Source organism: Vulpes vulpes, chromosome 5 (genome assembly GCF_048418805.1).
Source record: "Vulpes vulpes isolate BD-2025 chromosome 5, VulVul3, whole genome shotgun sequence".
Classification (NCBI taxonomy): domain Eukaryota; kingdom Metazoa; phylum Chordata; class Mammalia; order Carnivora; family Canidae; genus Vulpes; species Vulpes vulpes.
The window spans coordinates 16,945,342-16,957,310 of NC_132784.1; the positions used below are offsets into that span (position 1 = coordinate 16,945,342).

Below are 11,969 nucleotides of genomic sequence, written 5' to 3' on the forward strand. Positions count from 1 at the left end.
TCAGACTCGAAGGAATACATAGCTTAACAAACAGGAGAGTCTGGAGACAGGGAAATGTTTCAGGTAAGGGGTATGAAAGCCACAGCTCAGCATTTAAGAGACCTGAAAAATAAACAAGTATGTGAATCAAGAATTAGCTATAAGGATGACCATTATAGTATTATTTATGAGCCTGAAAAATAAAAACAGCAGGAGAATGATTCATTAAGCTGTGCTGGAGTGGCTCTTTAGGACAGTGAAAGTGATGGGTTCATGCCATTATATGTTTGTCCAAATCCATAGAAAGTACAAGAGTGAGTCCTAATATAAAGTATGGACTTTGAGTGATTAGATGTGTCAGTGTAGGCCCATCAGTTGTGACAAACATACCACTCTGGTGGGGGATTTTGATATTGGGGGAGGCTGTGCATGTGTTAGGTCAGAGGATATGGAGGAGTTTAACATTTATCTATTTATTTATTTTGGCAATCTCTACACCCAATGTGGGCCTCAAACTCACAATTCCGAGATCAAGAGTCGCATGTTCTTCTGACTGAGCCAACCAGGCACCCTGGTACCTTCCCCTAATTTTGCTGTGAACCTAACACTGCTCTAAAAAAAAAGTCTTAAATTAAAAATCTTACATAAACCACACTGTCCATGCAATAGGATTCAACAAAGCATTAAAACAACACTACGGATGACAATGCTCAAGATATATTAAGTTTTTTAAAAAAGTACAAAGAGGGGTACCTGGTAGGTCAGTTGGTTAAGCATCTCCCTTTGGCTCAGATCATGATCTCAGGATCTCGGTTGAGCTTCTCCCTCACCCTCTGACCCTCCCCACTTATGCTCATTCTTTCTCTCTCTCTCTCTCTCTCTCTCTCTCTCTCTCGGATAAATAAGTAAATAATCTTTTTAAAAAATAAATAAAAAATAAAAAAATACAAGGGTATACAATCAATATGACCAAAATTTTGCCCTGTCTCTATTTTATTGTGTGCACACATCGCCTGTACCGGCCGATCACCCCACAGCTCTACCTGTAGTCATAGCCGAGTAGTGGAATATAAGTGACAGTTTTCTACTTTGTGCTTTTCAGTACTTTTCCAAAACATATTTTAATGAACCTGTACTCCTTTCAATGTGGAAAAGAATTTTGAAGAAGAATCAGGCTTGCCTTTTTTGCTGCCTCTCCCAGCGTGCTGTCCCCCCAAGAAGGGCATCGGGAACCCTAACACAGGCCTGGCTGACAGCTGAGCTGAGCAGGCCTGAGTTGTGCTGCACAGCAGCAAATCTGCATGCCTTGGGTGTCTGTGGTGCCACATCCCACAGGAGGCCCCACATCAGGGTTATCTGGGGTTGAGCTGTTCCTGCTCCAGCCTCCCTGTGTGGGCTGTTCTGCTCCTTCATGAGGCTTGGTTTACCTTCATTACGCAAGTGCTGCTGCTCTGAAAGTGCCTGGCACAATGAAAGGAGCTTTATGAAGGGGCTTGGAGGGGCAGGAGGAACGTGGGAGATGGAGCCAAGCTGCTCTTAGGGAGTAGTCTGGTAACAGGGCCTCACCCCTGTGGCCACAGCACCAGGAACGGGCAGGCCTACATCTGTTTGCTGAGGGGTTAGGGGCTGCTGCTTCTCTGCCACCCATGGCCGTGTCCCCACCCAATGCAGCAGAAGCCCCCTTTGCCCCTAGACAGTGGACTCCTTCCGAGGTGGGAAGATCTAACGGGTGAGGCAGGAATGGGGTGAGTAGACACATCCTAATGTGGATGCATGCATATCTTGGTTTCAAGCATTTGCTCTCAGCCTTATCCCACAGTTGGTATTACTTGGAAAGCTTTCCAGAATATTGATGCCTGAGGGCTATACCTAGAGGTCCTAGTTCAATCTGTCTGGGGTGTGACCGGAGCCTGGGGAGCTGGTGCCCTTTTGACCTCCCCTCCAAGCTTGGTTCCTGCATTGCATCTTCCCCCTTGATCTATTCCCTAGGCGAGAATGCCCTTCCCTCACCACTTACTGCCATGCTCTCTCCTTTCCATCTTTTAAGCCAGTTCTGAAGTCCCATTTCCCAGAGAAACCTCCAGTTCTGCTGTTAAGACCACGTAGTATTAAGGCAAGCCTCTTAACTCCTCGAGTTAAGTTGTCATTATAGCCCAATGCAGCCATAAATCATATGCAAGGAAATGAGCATGGCTGTGTTCCAATAAAACTTTATTAGCAAAAGCAGACAGCAAACCAGATGTGGCCCACAAATTGTAATTTGCCTGCCTCTACTTTATTTTCTTTTTAACCATTCAGTTACCTCATTAACAATTTTACACCTAGTGAGCAATTATTTATATTAAATTCTTATTGTTCAAATAACTGTTGTTATTTCTATCTCCCAACTGGACTCCACATAATACCACTTCTCGGATATATATATTTTTTTATTTATTTAAGTAGGGGAAAATTCTTTAAGTGTTCTCTTCAACACTACTGGATTGTTTGAATTTTTTCATAAGCATACTCTTTTTTGGAAAAATTAGACCTAAAAATGTGGTCTCCTATAATAAGTACTTAGTACTGCCTTTTGTCTGCTTTAGCAGCAGAGGGAGATTATTTATGTTAAATATCTCATTTCATTTAAATTTTCCCTCTAAGGTTGAAATCGGCATATTCTCAGAAATATCATGGCCTATTCCCTTATGACTTTTGGCTCGGATTCTGGCAAATTTTGTTTTAAATATATATTTTTAGGAGAAGAAGTTTAAAAAAAAAAAAGTACACTCAACCCCAGGATGGCTGCAAAAAACAAATTAGATACTAGATGGACAAAGAGCTTGCAGAAGTGAAAAGTGCTGTGCAGATATGAGGAGGTGGAAGAAATCACAAAACCCTTTCAGCCTTCCTAATAGCGGCTCTTAATGTACCTTAGGGAAATACTTAATCTACTTATTTTGTGGTTTTTAAGTGCATTTCTTGTATAAGCGGTTATTCATTATGTGTGCTTCCTAGTCACCTGCATTATGTGTGCACAAGAGGGCCCAGAGGCCGCATCTCTGCCCCCAGCAGGGCAGAGCCATGGGTCACTGAGCACTTGGTAAATTCCCTGGGACTGAGAGTTGGTCAGAGATTGGGCCCCCATCCTGCTTCTTTGTCTTTGATGTCACGTGGAAGCAATGCATTCCAGCATCATCTTTGCTCGAGAGTACCTGGGGAAGGAGGGAATTGACATTACCCCCCCCCTCCCCCCCCCCCCCCCCCCCCGGAGCAGAGCTCCTGCCTAGGGTCTGTGTCCTTGGTTGGACAAAAATACTGAAGTTAAGGGTTTCCTTCCATTCTGAGTATAGGCAACAGTGTTGGCAGTACCTGTGGCTTTATTCCTGCCCTAGCGGAAATCACAGTCATTTTCCTATCACGTTACAATTGTTATATCTGGAAATATATCCTATGCTCACAGGTACTTCGAAATCCATGGCGGTTATCAGACCCACTGCTTTTTTGTGTAAAGTGTAAGTGATGACACACATATGTTGCAATATCTCAAATTTGTTTCCTTTTTTTATTTTTGATAATTAGATTTCAATATAACTGGTTTCCTTTGTAATACTATATATTTCATTTTATGCGTTTAGATAGACCAGTGGTCTTCACTAGACTACCAACCAGTATAGGACACATAGAAGGTTAAGAACCCTCACCCTAGGAAGATATGTTCCCCAAAAATGTTTTGTTCCCATTTTCTTCTCGGTAGATGTCTTAGTCCTCATTGGACTTGCTCTTCAACTCCAGATTCTTATATGCACTCATCCCAACTTCAAATCCTTTACCCAAGTCAACTTACGCAGAGCTTTTACCTCAGCAACCTTGTCAGGGTGCTTAACAAAATGAGGGTCCCTCTAGCTAAAAAAAACTCACCTTCCTTTGAAGATAGTTGATAAATTATGGGGTTTGTTTCCCTTGAAGAAGACCTTGAGGTCTTAGCTACTACATCACAGGATGGTTAAACTACTCTGCTCAAGAGTGATTTTAATAAATTGTTGAAGAAAATAAGATTTCAGACTCCAGGCTTTGAGAAAGTCTTTATTATTTACCCAAAAGCCTCATACAGGAACAAATGAAGGAAAAATACAGACAACACATTGTGTAACACCCAGTTCCTTAACTGATCTTTCTACACATACAATTTAAATTTATAAAAAGGAACAACGGGTTCTTTTACATACATTAAATTAAGAAGCAAAATGATCATGGCAACAAATTATGCCAACGTGGCAATACAATATAATCTCTGCTGTACTTTTAAAACAGAGCCTGGGTTAGTCATTTCTAGACAGCCATTCATAAAGCATACTTATAACTAACTCTTAAAACAGGTCATCTTATTTGTTCAGAAGTAAAACTTAAGATTTTTATTTGTTTTCCAAGGTCTAAACCAGCAGTATGAGACGGGCAGCTTTATGGTTGGGAGGCAAAGCGAAAGAATAGATCTCTTCTCAGAATGTTGTGTGTCCACCTTACTATACCAAGCTCACAGTGCTCTCTCTCAATGACACAGGGAAATGTCACATGTCAACTATCAAGTCAAGAAGTTGCAGGGCAGGGAGAGAACAGTTTTTCCTTACAAGCAGTAACAAGCTATAAAAATAAGCAAAGATTGTTGAGAACCATATGGACTGTATAAAAACCCAAATGGGGGCAGCCCAGGTGGCTCAGTGGTTTAGCACTGCCTTCACCCCAGGGCATGATCCTGGGGACCCGGGATGTTGGGCTCCCTGTATGGAGCCTGCTTCTCCCTCTGCCTATGTCTCTGCCTCTCTCTCTCTCATGAATGAATAAGTAAAATCTTAAAAAAAAAAATTAGTGCTTGCTTCGGCAGCACATATACTAAAATTGGAACGATAGAGAAGATGAGCATGGCCCCTGTGCAAGGATGACATGCAAATTCATGAAGCATTCCATATTTTTTCTGCTGTTTGAAACAGAGGAAAAGAAAATGATTTGTGTAGGTTTCTTACTGAATGGTAAGGACCATAATAAAGGTCTCTGATAATTTCAAAAATAAAAAATAAAAATTAAATAAAAATTAAATTAAAAAAAATTTTTAATGGGCCTCTGAACCCATAATATGAGACCTGAGCTATGTGGCCTGAATCTCTGTACACTTCACTGGGACTTCTTATAATTTTCACTACTGCTATAGTGGATGCCAGAAAACAACACCTCTTGATTTTGTCTTCATACTTGAAAGATATTTCCACTGGGTACAGAATTCTAAGTTGACAGTTGTTTTCTTGAACCACACTGAGGATATGGTTTTCTGGCTTCCATGTTTGGTGATGGGAAGTCAGGGGTCAAGTTTAATAGCAACTCCTTTGGTGTTAAAAGAGAGATCTTTTCTTTTGATCTATTTTTAAGGTACTCTCTTTGCCATTAGTTTTCTAGAGTAGTGGATTTCTTTTCTTTTCTTTGTAATCTTTCTTAGGGTTTCTGATACTCCTAAATCTGTGGATTCAGGCAATATTTTTTTTTTTTTAAGAGAGGGAGTGCAGGCACATGTGAGTGGGGAGAGGAGCAGAGAAAGAAAGAGAGGAGAGAAACCTAAGCAGACTTTCTGCCAAGTGTGGAGCCTGATGTGTGGGGCCCGATCTTACAACCCAGAGATCATGACCTGAGCCAAAATCAAGAGTTGGACACTCAACCAACTCTTGAGCCACCCAAGAGCCCCTGGGAAATACTCTAAAAAAAAATTAAAAAATAAAACTCATAACATTGCCTCTGTCCCATTCTCCATCTCTTCTATTTCTGAAATTGCATGTGTGTTAGACCTCATTCTATTCTCCTTATCTCTTCATTGCTTTTTCATATTTTCCACCTGTCTCTCTGTGCTGCCATCCTTAATTTTCCTTTCACTTAGATTTTGGCCTGAAAATTGCATGCACTCTTGTCATCCCTTCAATGCTTTTGAGAAGATTGTAAAACTGTATTTTGTACAGCATTTCTGGTAGTTTTCATCAGAATAGTTCGTTTGTACCCTTAGTCCATCACAGTCCCAGAGGCTAATGTCTGTGTTTGGAATTTATGATTAAATCTATACTTACATGTTGGAAAATTTGTCCCATTAAATGGGTCTAGGTGATCTGTGGGGAACCCAAAATGTGTAAATATTTTTTACTTGTGTTTAAATTGTGTAAATTTACTTGTGTAAATATTTTATGCTTGTGTTTATTTCTTGACTCTGTTATATTTCATTGATCTGTGTGCCTTTTTTTTATGCCAGTACCGTACTGTTTTGATAACTATAGGCACCTGAGTGGCTTAGTTGGTTAAGCATCTGTCTTCAGCTCAGGTCATGATCCTGGAGTCCTGGGATTAAACCCCACATTAGGCTCCCTGCTCAGTGAGAAGTCTGCTTCTCCCATTACCTCTGCCTCTTCTCTCCCCACCCCATCATGCCTTCAGTCTCTCTCTCTCTCAAATAAATAAATAAAATCTTTTTTTAAAAAACTGTAGCTCTGTAGTAGAGTTTAAGATCAGGGAGTATGATGCCTCCAGCTTTGTTCTTCTTTCTTAAGGTTGCTTAGTCTATTTTGGATTTTTTATGGTTCCACAAAAATATTAGGATTGTTTTTTGTATACCTTTGAAAAATGCCATTGAAATTTTGATAGCAATTGCATTGAATCTACAGATGGTTTGGGGTAGTGTGGATATTTAATGATAGTAATTCTTCCAATTGATGAACGTGGAATATCTTTCCAATTATTTGCATCTTCCTCAATTTATTTTATCAATGTCTTATAGCTTTCAGCAAACAGATCTCTCACCTCCTTGGTTAATTAATTCCTAAATGTTTCATTGTCTTGGATGCTATTGCAAACAAAATTGTTTTCTTTATTTTTCTATTAAATATTTTGCTGTTAGTATATAGAAAATAGAAATGCAACTGATTTCTTTATGTTGATCTTCTAGCCTGCAACTTTACCAATTTCTTTTATTCTAACAGTTTGTGTGTGTTTAAAATTATCACTCTATAAGATTAAATCATCTGCAAGCATAAGTAGTTTTACTTCTTCCCCTCCAATTTGGATGTATCATATTTCTTCATGCCTAATTGGGATTAGGCTAGGACTTCTGGATTTGACTTTGATGTTAGCTATGGGCTTGTCATATAAACCTTTATTACTTTGTATTACAGTCCTCTATACCCAATGTGTTGAAAATTTTTTTATCATGAAGTGATTGCTGAATTTTGTCAAGTACTTTTCTGCATCTCCTGAGAGGATAATATTATTTTTATCCTTTATTCTATTAATGTGGGGTATCATATTCATTGATTTGCATATGTTAAGCTACCTTTATATCCCAAAGATAGATACCAGTTGGTCATGGTGTGATCCTTAAACTGGAGTCAAATGTAGTTTGCTAGAATTTGGTTCAAAATATTTGTGTCTATATTCATCAGGGATATTGGCCCATAGTTTTCTTTAGTCTTTAATCTGGATTTTGTAATCCAGGGTAATGCTGGCTTCATAAAATGAATTTAGGAATGTTCTGTCCTTTTTAACTTTCTGGAAGAGTTTAAAAAGGATTACATTAATTCTTCTTTAAAATTTAGTAGAATTCACTGGTCCTAGGTTTTTCTTTGTTGAAAAAATGCTTGACCATTAATCCAAACTCCTTACTCATTGTTCATCTGTTTAGATTTTCTATCTTCCTGATTCAGTCTTGTTAGGTTGTATGTGTCTAGGAATTTTTCCATTTCTGCTAAGTTATCCAACCTCTACTAGATGATTTTTTGTATTTTTGTGGTGTCAGTTGTAATGTTTCTTCTTTCATTTACAATGTTGTTTTTTTTGAGTCTTCTCTTTTTTTTTTTCTTGGCTAGTCCAGCTAAAGTTATGTCAGTTTTGTTTCTTTTCTAAAAGTAACTTTTAGTTTCATTGATTTTTTTTCTATTTTCTAATTTCTATTTCATTTATTTGTGCTATAATCTTTATTATTTACTCCCTCCTGCTAACTTTGGGTTTACTTTGCCCTTCTTCTTCCAGTTCCTTGAAGTATAAAATTATGTTATTTATTTTAAATTTTTCTTTTTTCTTAATTTAGGCATTTATCACTATAGATATTCCTATTAGAACTGCTTTTGGCTATATCCAGTAAGTTTTGGTATGCTGTATTTTTATTTTCCTTTGTCTGAGGATACTCTCGGATTTCCCTTTCATGTCTTCTTTGACCCACTGGTTATTTAGTAGTGTGTGGTTTAATTTCCATGTATTTGTGGACATTTTAGTTTTCCTCCTGCTACTAATTCCTAGTTTCATACCAATGTAGTTGGAAAAAATATTGGATATTTCAATCTTCTTAACTTTGTTTAGGGTTTCTTTGTGGCCCAACATATGATCTATGCTGGCCAATATTTCATGTGTGCTTTAGAAGAATGTGTATTCTGGTACTATTGGATGGAATGTTCCATATGTCTGTTAGGTTGGAACTATAATATTGGATCTGTAATATTATTGGATCTATAATATTATTCGGGACCACTATTTCCTGAATGATTTTCTGTCTGAATCATCTATTCAATCTTGACAGTAGACCATCAAAGTTCCCTACTATTAATGTATTGCTGTTTATTTTTCCTTCCATTGTTTTTAATATTTGCTTTAAATAGATGCTCTAGTGTTAGGTGAATATATATTTACAATTATTATTATCTTCTTGATCAATTCACCCCTTTACCTCTACATAGTGGCCTTGTCTCGTGATCAATCACTTTTTAAAGATTTTATTTATTTGTTTGAGAGAGAGCATGCAAATAAACAAGCTGGAGGAGGGGCAGAGGAAGAGGAAGAAGCAGACTCCCCACTGTGCAGGGAGCCCCTATGTGGGACTCGTTCCCAGGACCCAAAGATCATGACCTGAGCCAAAGGTAGACACTTAACCAACCAAGCCACCAGGTGCCCCACCTGTGATCAATTTTGACTAAAAGTTTACTTTGTCTGATATAACTATTCCTGCTTTCTGTTGGTTACCATTTTCATGGAAGACCTTTTACCCATCTCTTCACTTTCAATTTATATGTGTCATTAAAACAAGCATGACTCTCCTGTAGGCAGCATATTGTTGGATCTTGGGTTTTTTTTTTTTTTAATCCTTAGCTATTCTCTGTCTTTTGATTGGAGAATTTAGTTTATTTAACTTAAAGTAATTATTGATGGGTAAGAACATACTATTGTCATTTTGCTCATTGTTTTCTGATTATTTTTTAGTCTCTTTCGCTCTTACTATCTTCTTTTGTGATATATTTTCTACAGAAGTATGCTTTATTTTTCTTTATCTTTTTTTGATCTAGTATAGAATTATTCTTTGTGGTTACCATGAGACTTACATAAACATTTTATAGATGTAACAATATAACTGATAGCAACTTACCTTCAGTTGCATCCAAAAACACTATACTTTTACTGTTTCTCCTTTCAACATGTTATGCCATTATTGCTACACTTCACATATTTTTATAGTGTGCACTCAATATCAAATTAATGTAGCTATAGTTATTGTTAATACTATTTTTTTTACTTTTGTACTAGAGATAAAGTGATTTACACACCACTGTTACAGTATTAGAATGTTCTGAATTTGACTATATACTTACCTCTACCAGTGAATTTTTTACTTTTATATGCTTTCATGTTGTTATTAGTGTCCTTGCATTTCTTTTCTTTTGTGTGTGTGTGTGTTTGTGTGTCCTTTCATTTCAACCTGAAGTACTCCCTTTAGCATTTCTTGTAAAGGTCTCATGGTGATGAACTCCCTTAGATTTGGCTTGTCTGGGAATGTCTATTTCTCCTTTATTTCTCAGGGCTGGTTTTTCTGGGTGCAGTATTCCTGGTTGGCACAGGTTTTTTACTTTCTTTCAGAACTTTGAATATATCATCCCACTCCCTCCTGGCCTGCTGAGTTTCACAGAGAAATCCACTGATAGCCTTATTGGGAGCAGGGATTCCCTTGTATATGAGGAGTTGTTTTTCTCTTGCTGCTTTCATAATTCTTGCTTGTCTTTGACGTTTAACATTATGATTATAATGGGTCTCGTAGCAATCTTTGTGATGATCACGTTTAGGGTCCTTTGAAATTCTTATACTTGAATGTCCATACCTCTCCCAAGATTTGGGAAGTTTTCAGTTGCTGTTTCTTTAAATAAACCTTCTCTTTTTTCTCTCTCTACTTCTTCTGGGACCCCCATGATATACATGTTTATTTGCTTAAAGTGTACCTATAATTTACTTAGGTCTTCTTTCTTTTTTTTTTTTTTTTTTCATCCTTTTTTCTTTACATTCCTCTAACTCGTTATTTTCAGATGATCAGTATTTGAGTTCACTGCTTCTTTCTTCTCTGTGATTATCTGTAGTTGAAGCTCTTTACTGAACTTTTCAGCTCTGTCATTTTATCCTTTAGCCCAGGATTTCTGTTTGGGTCTTTTGTATGGCTTCTATTTTCTTTATTAAACTTCTCATTTTTATCATGCATTGTTTCTCTGATTTTGTTTTGTTGTCCGTCTTTGTTCTCTTGGGTTTCATTCAGTTTTGTTAAGGTAATTATTTTGAATTGTCAGGTAAACCATAGGTCTCTGCTTCTTTGGGGTCCGTTACTGAAGCTTTATTACTTTTACTTGGTGGTATTATATTTGATGAATCTTTGGGATCCATGTAGCCTTGCATTACTCTCTGTGCCTTTGAAGGAATAAAAATCTCTTCCAATCTTTATAGACTAGTTTCATCAGATAAAGACTTTCTCCTGTCTGTTCCCTGAACTGATAGTATCACCTCTGGAATCTTAGTTGTGCTGGGTTGGAGCTACTTATAATATTGTTGCTTGATCTATGTTGGAATCCACAATTGGCCAGCTTGTTACCAGGGGCTCAACTGGGCATGGATCCTATCTAGTTCCTGGATGGATGGCACTGTTTCCAGTACTTTGTTCCATTGGTGGCTCTAGGACAAGAATTTCCAGGGTAGGGTCCTCAGTCAACCTATTACTATGTCCATGGTGGGTATGGATCCCACCAGTTTCCTGGGAACGCTGCTGACTGTCACTGCATAGGTTCCTGGGTTAGCAAAATGCTCTTGGACTATGGGTATAAAGGGCTGGAACAAAGCTCTTGGGCTATTTCAGATTCCATGGCCATGATTCATGTCTGTAGACCTAATTCTGTTACAAAGGCAACAAAAATAAAAATAAACAAGTGGGACTACATCAAACTAAAAAGCTTCTGCACTGCAAAGGAAACCATTAATAAAAAGAAAGGCAACCTTCCAAATGGGAGAAAATCTTTGCAAATCACGTATCTCATAAGAGGTTAATATCTAAAATACACAAGAAATTCATACAACTCAATAGCAAAAAAAAGTCTGAAAAAAATCTGATTTTTAAAAAGGCAGAAAATCTAAATAGATCTTTTTCCCAAATAAGACAAATATGTGGCCAATGAGTACATGAAAATATGTTCAATATCATTAATCATCAGGGGAATGCTAACCAAACCACAATGAGACATTCCTGCTGGAATGGCTAATATCAAGAAACTAAGAGATAACAAGTGTTGATGAGGATATGGAGAAAAGGGAACTCTTGTGCACTATTAATGGGAATACAAATTGGTGCAGTCACTGTGGAGAACAGTATGGATGTTCCTCAAAAAATTAAAAATAGAACTACAATATGATTCAGCAATTACCCTCTGAGGTATTTATCTGAAAAAAATAAAAATGATACATGCAGCCCCATGTTTATTGCAACATTATTTACATTAGCCACAATATGGAAGCAATCTAAGTGTCCATCAATGGGTGAATGGATGAAGAAAAGTGTATGTGTGTGTGTGTGTGTGTGTGTGTATGCACACAATGAAATATTATTCAGCCATAAAAAGGAAGAAAATCTTGCCATTTGTGGTAACATTTGGGTGGATCTTGAGGACATTATACTGAACAAGTCAAACAAGGAA

At 37.6% G+C, this 11,969-nt stretch overlaps 1 non-coding gene across 1 annotated transcript; it reads left to right on the forward strand.

Moving 5' to 3' along the window:
• The first annotated feature begins 4,824 nt into the window (after positions 1-4,824).
• LOC112932629 (U6 spliceosomal RNA) lies at positions 4,825-4,929 on the forward strand. Its single transcript, XR_003237515.2, has one exon. It is a non-coding gene; the product is annotated as a U6 spliceosomal RNA (small nuclear RNA).
• Positions 4,930-11,969: the final 7,040 nt, after the last annotated feature.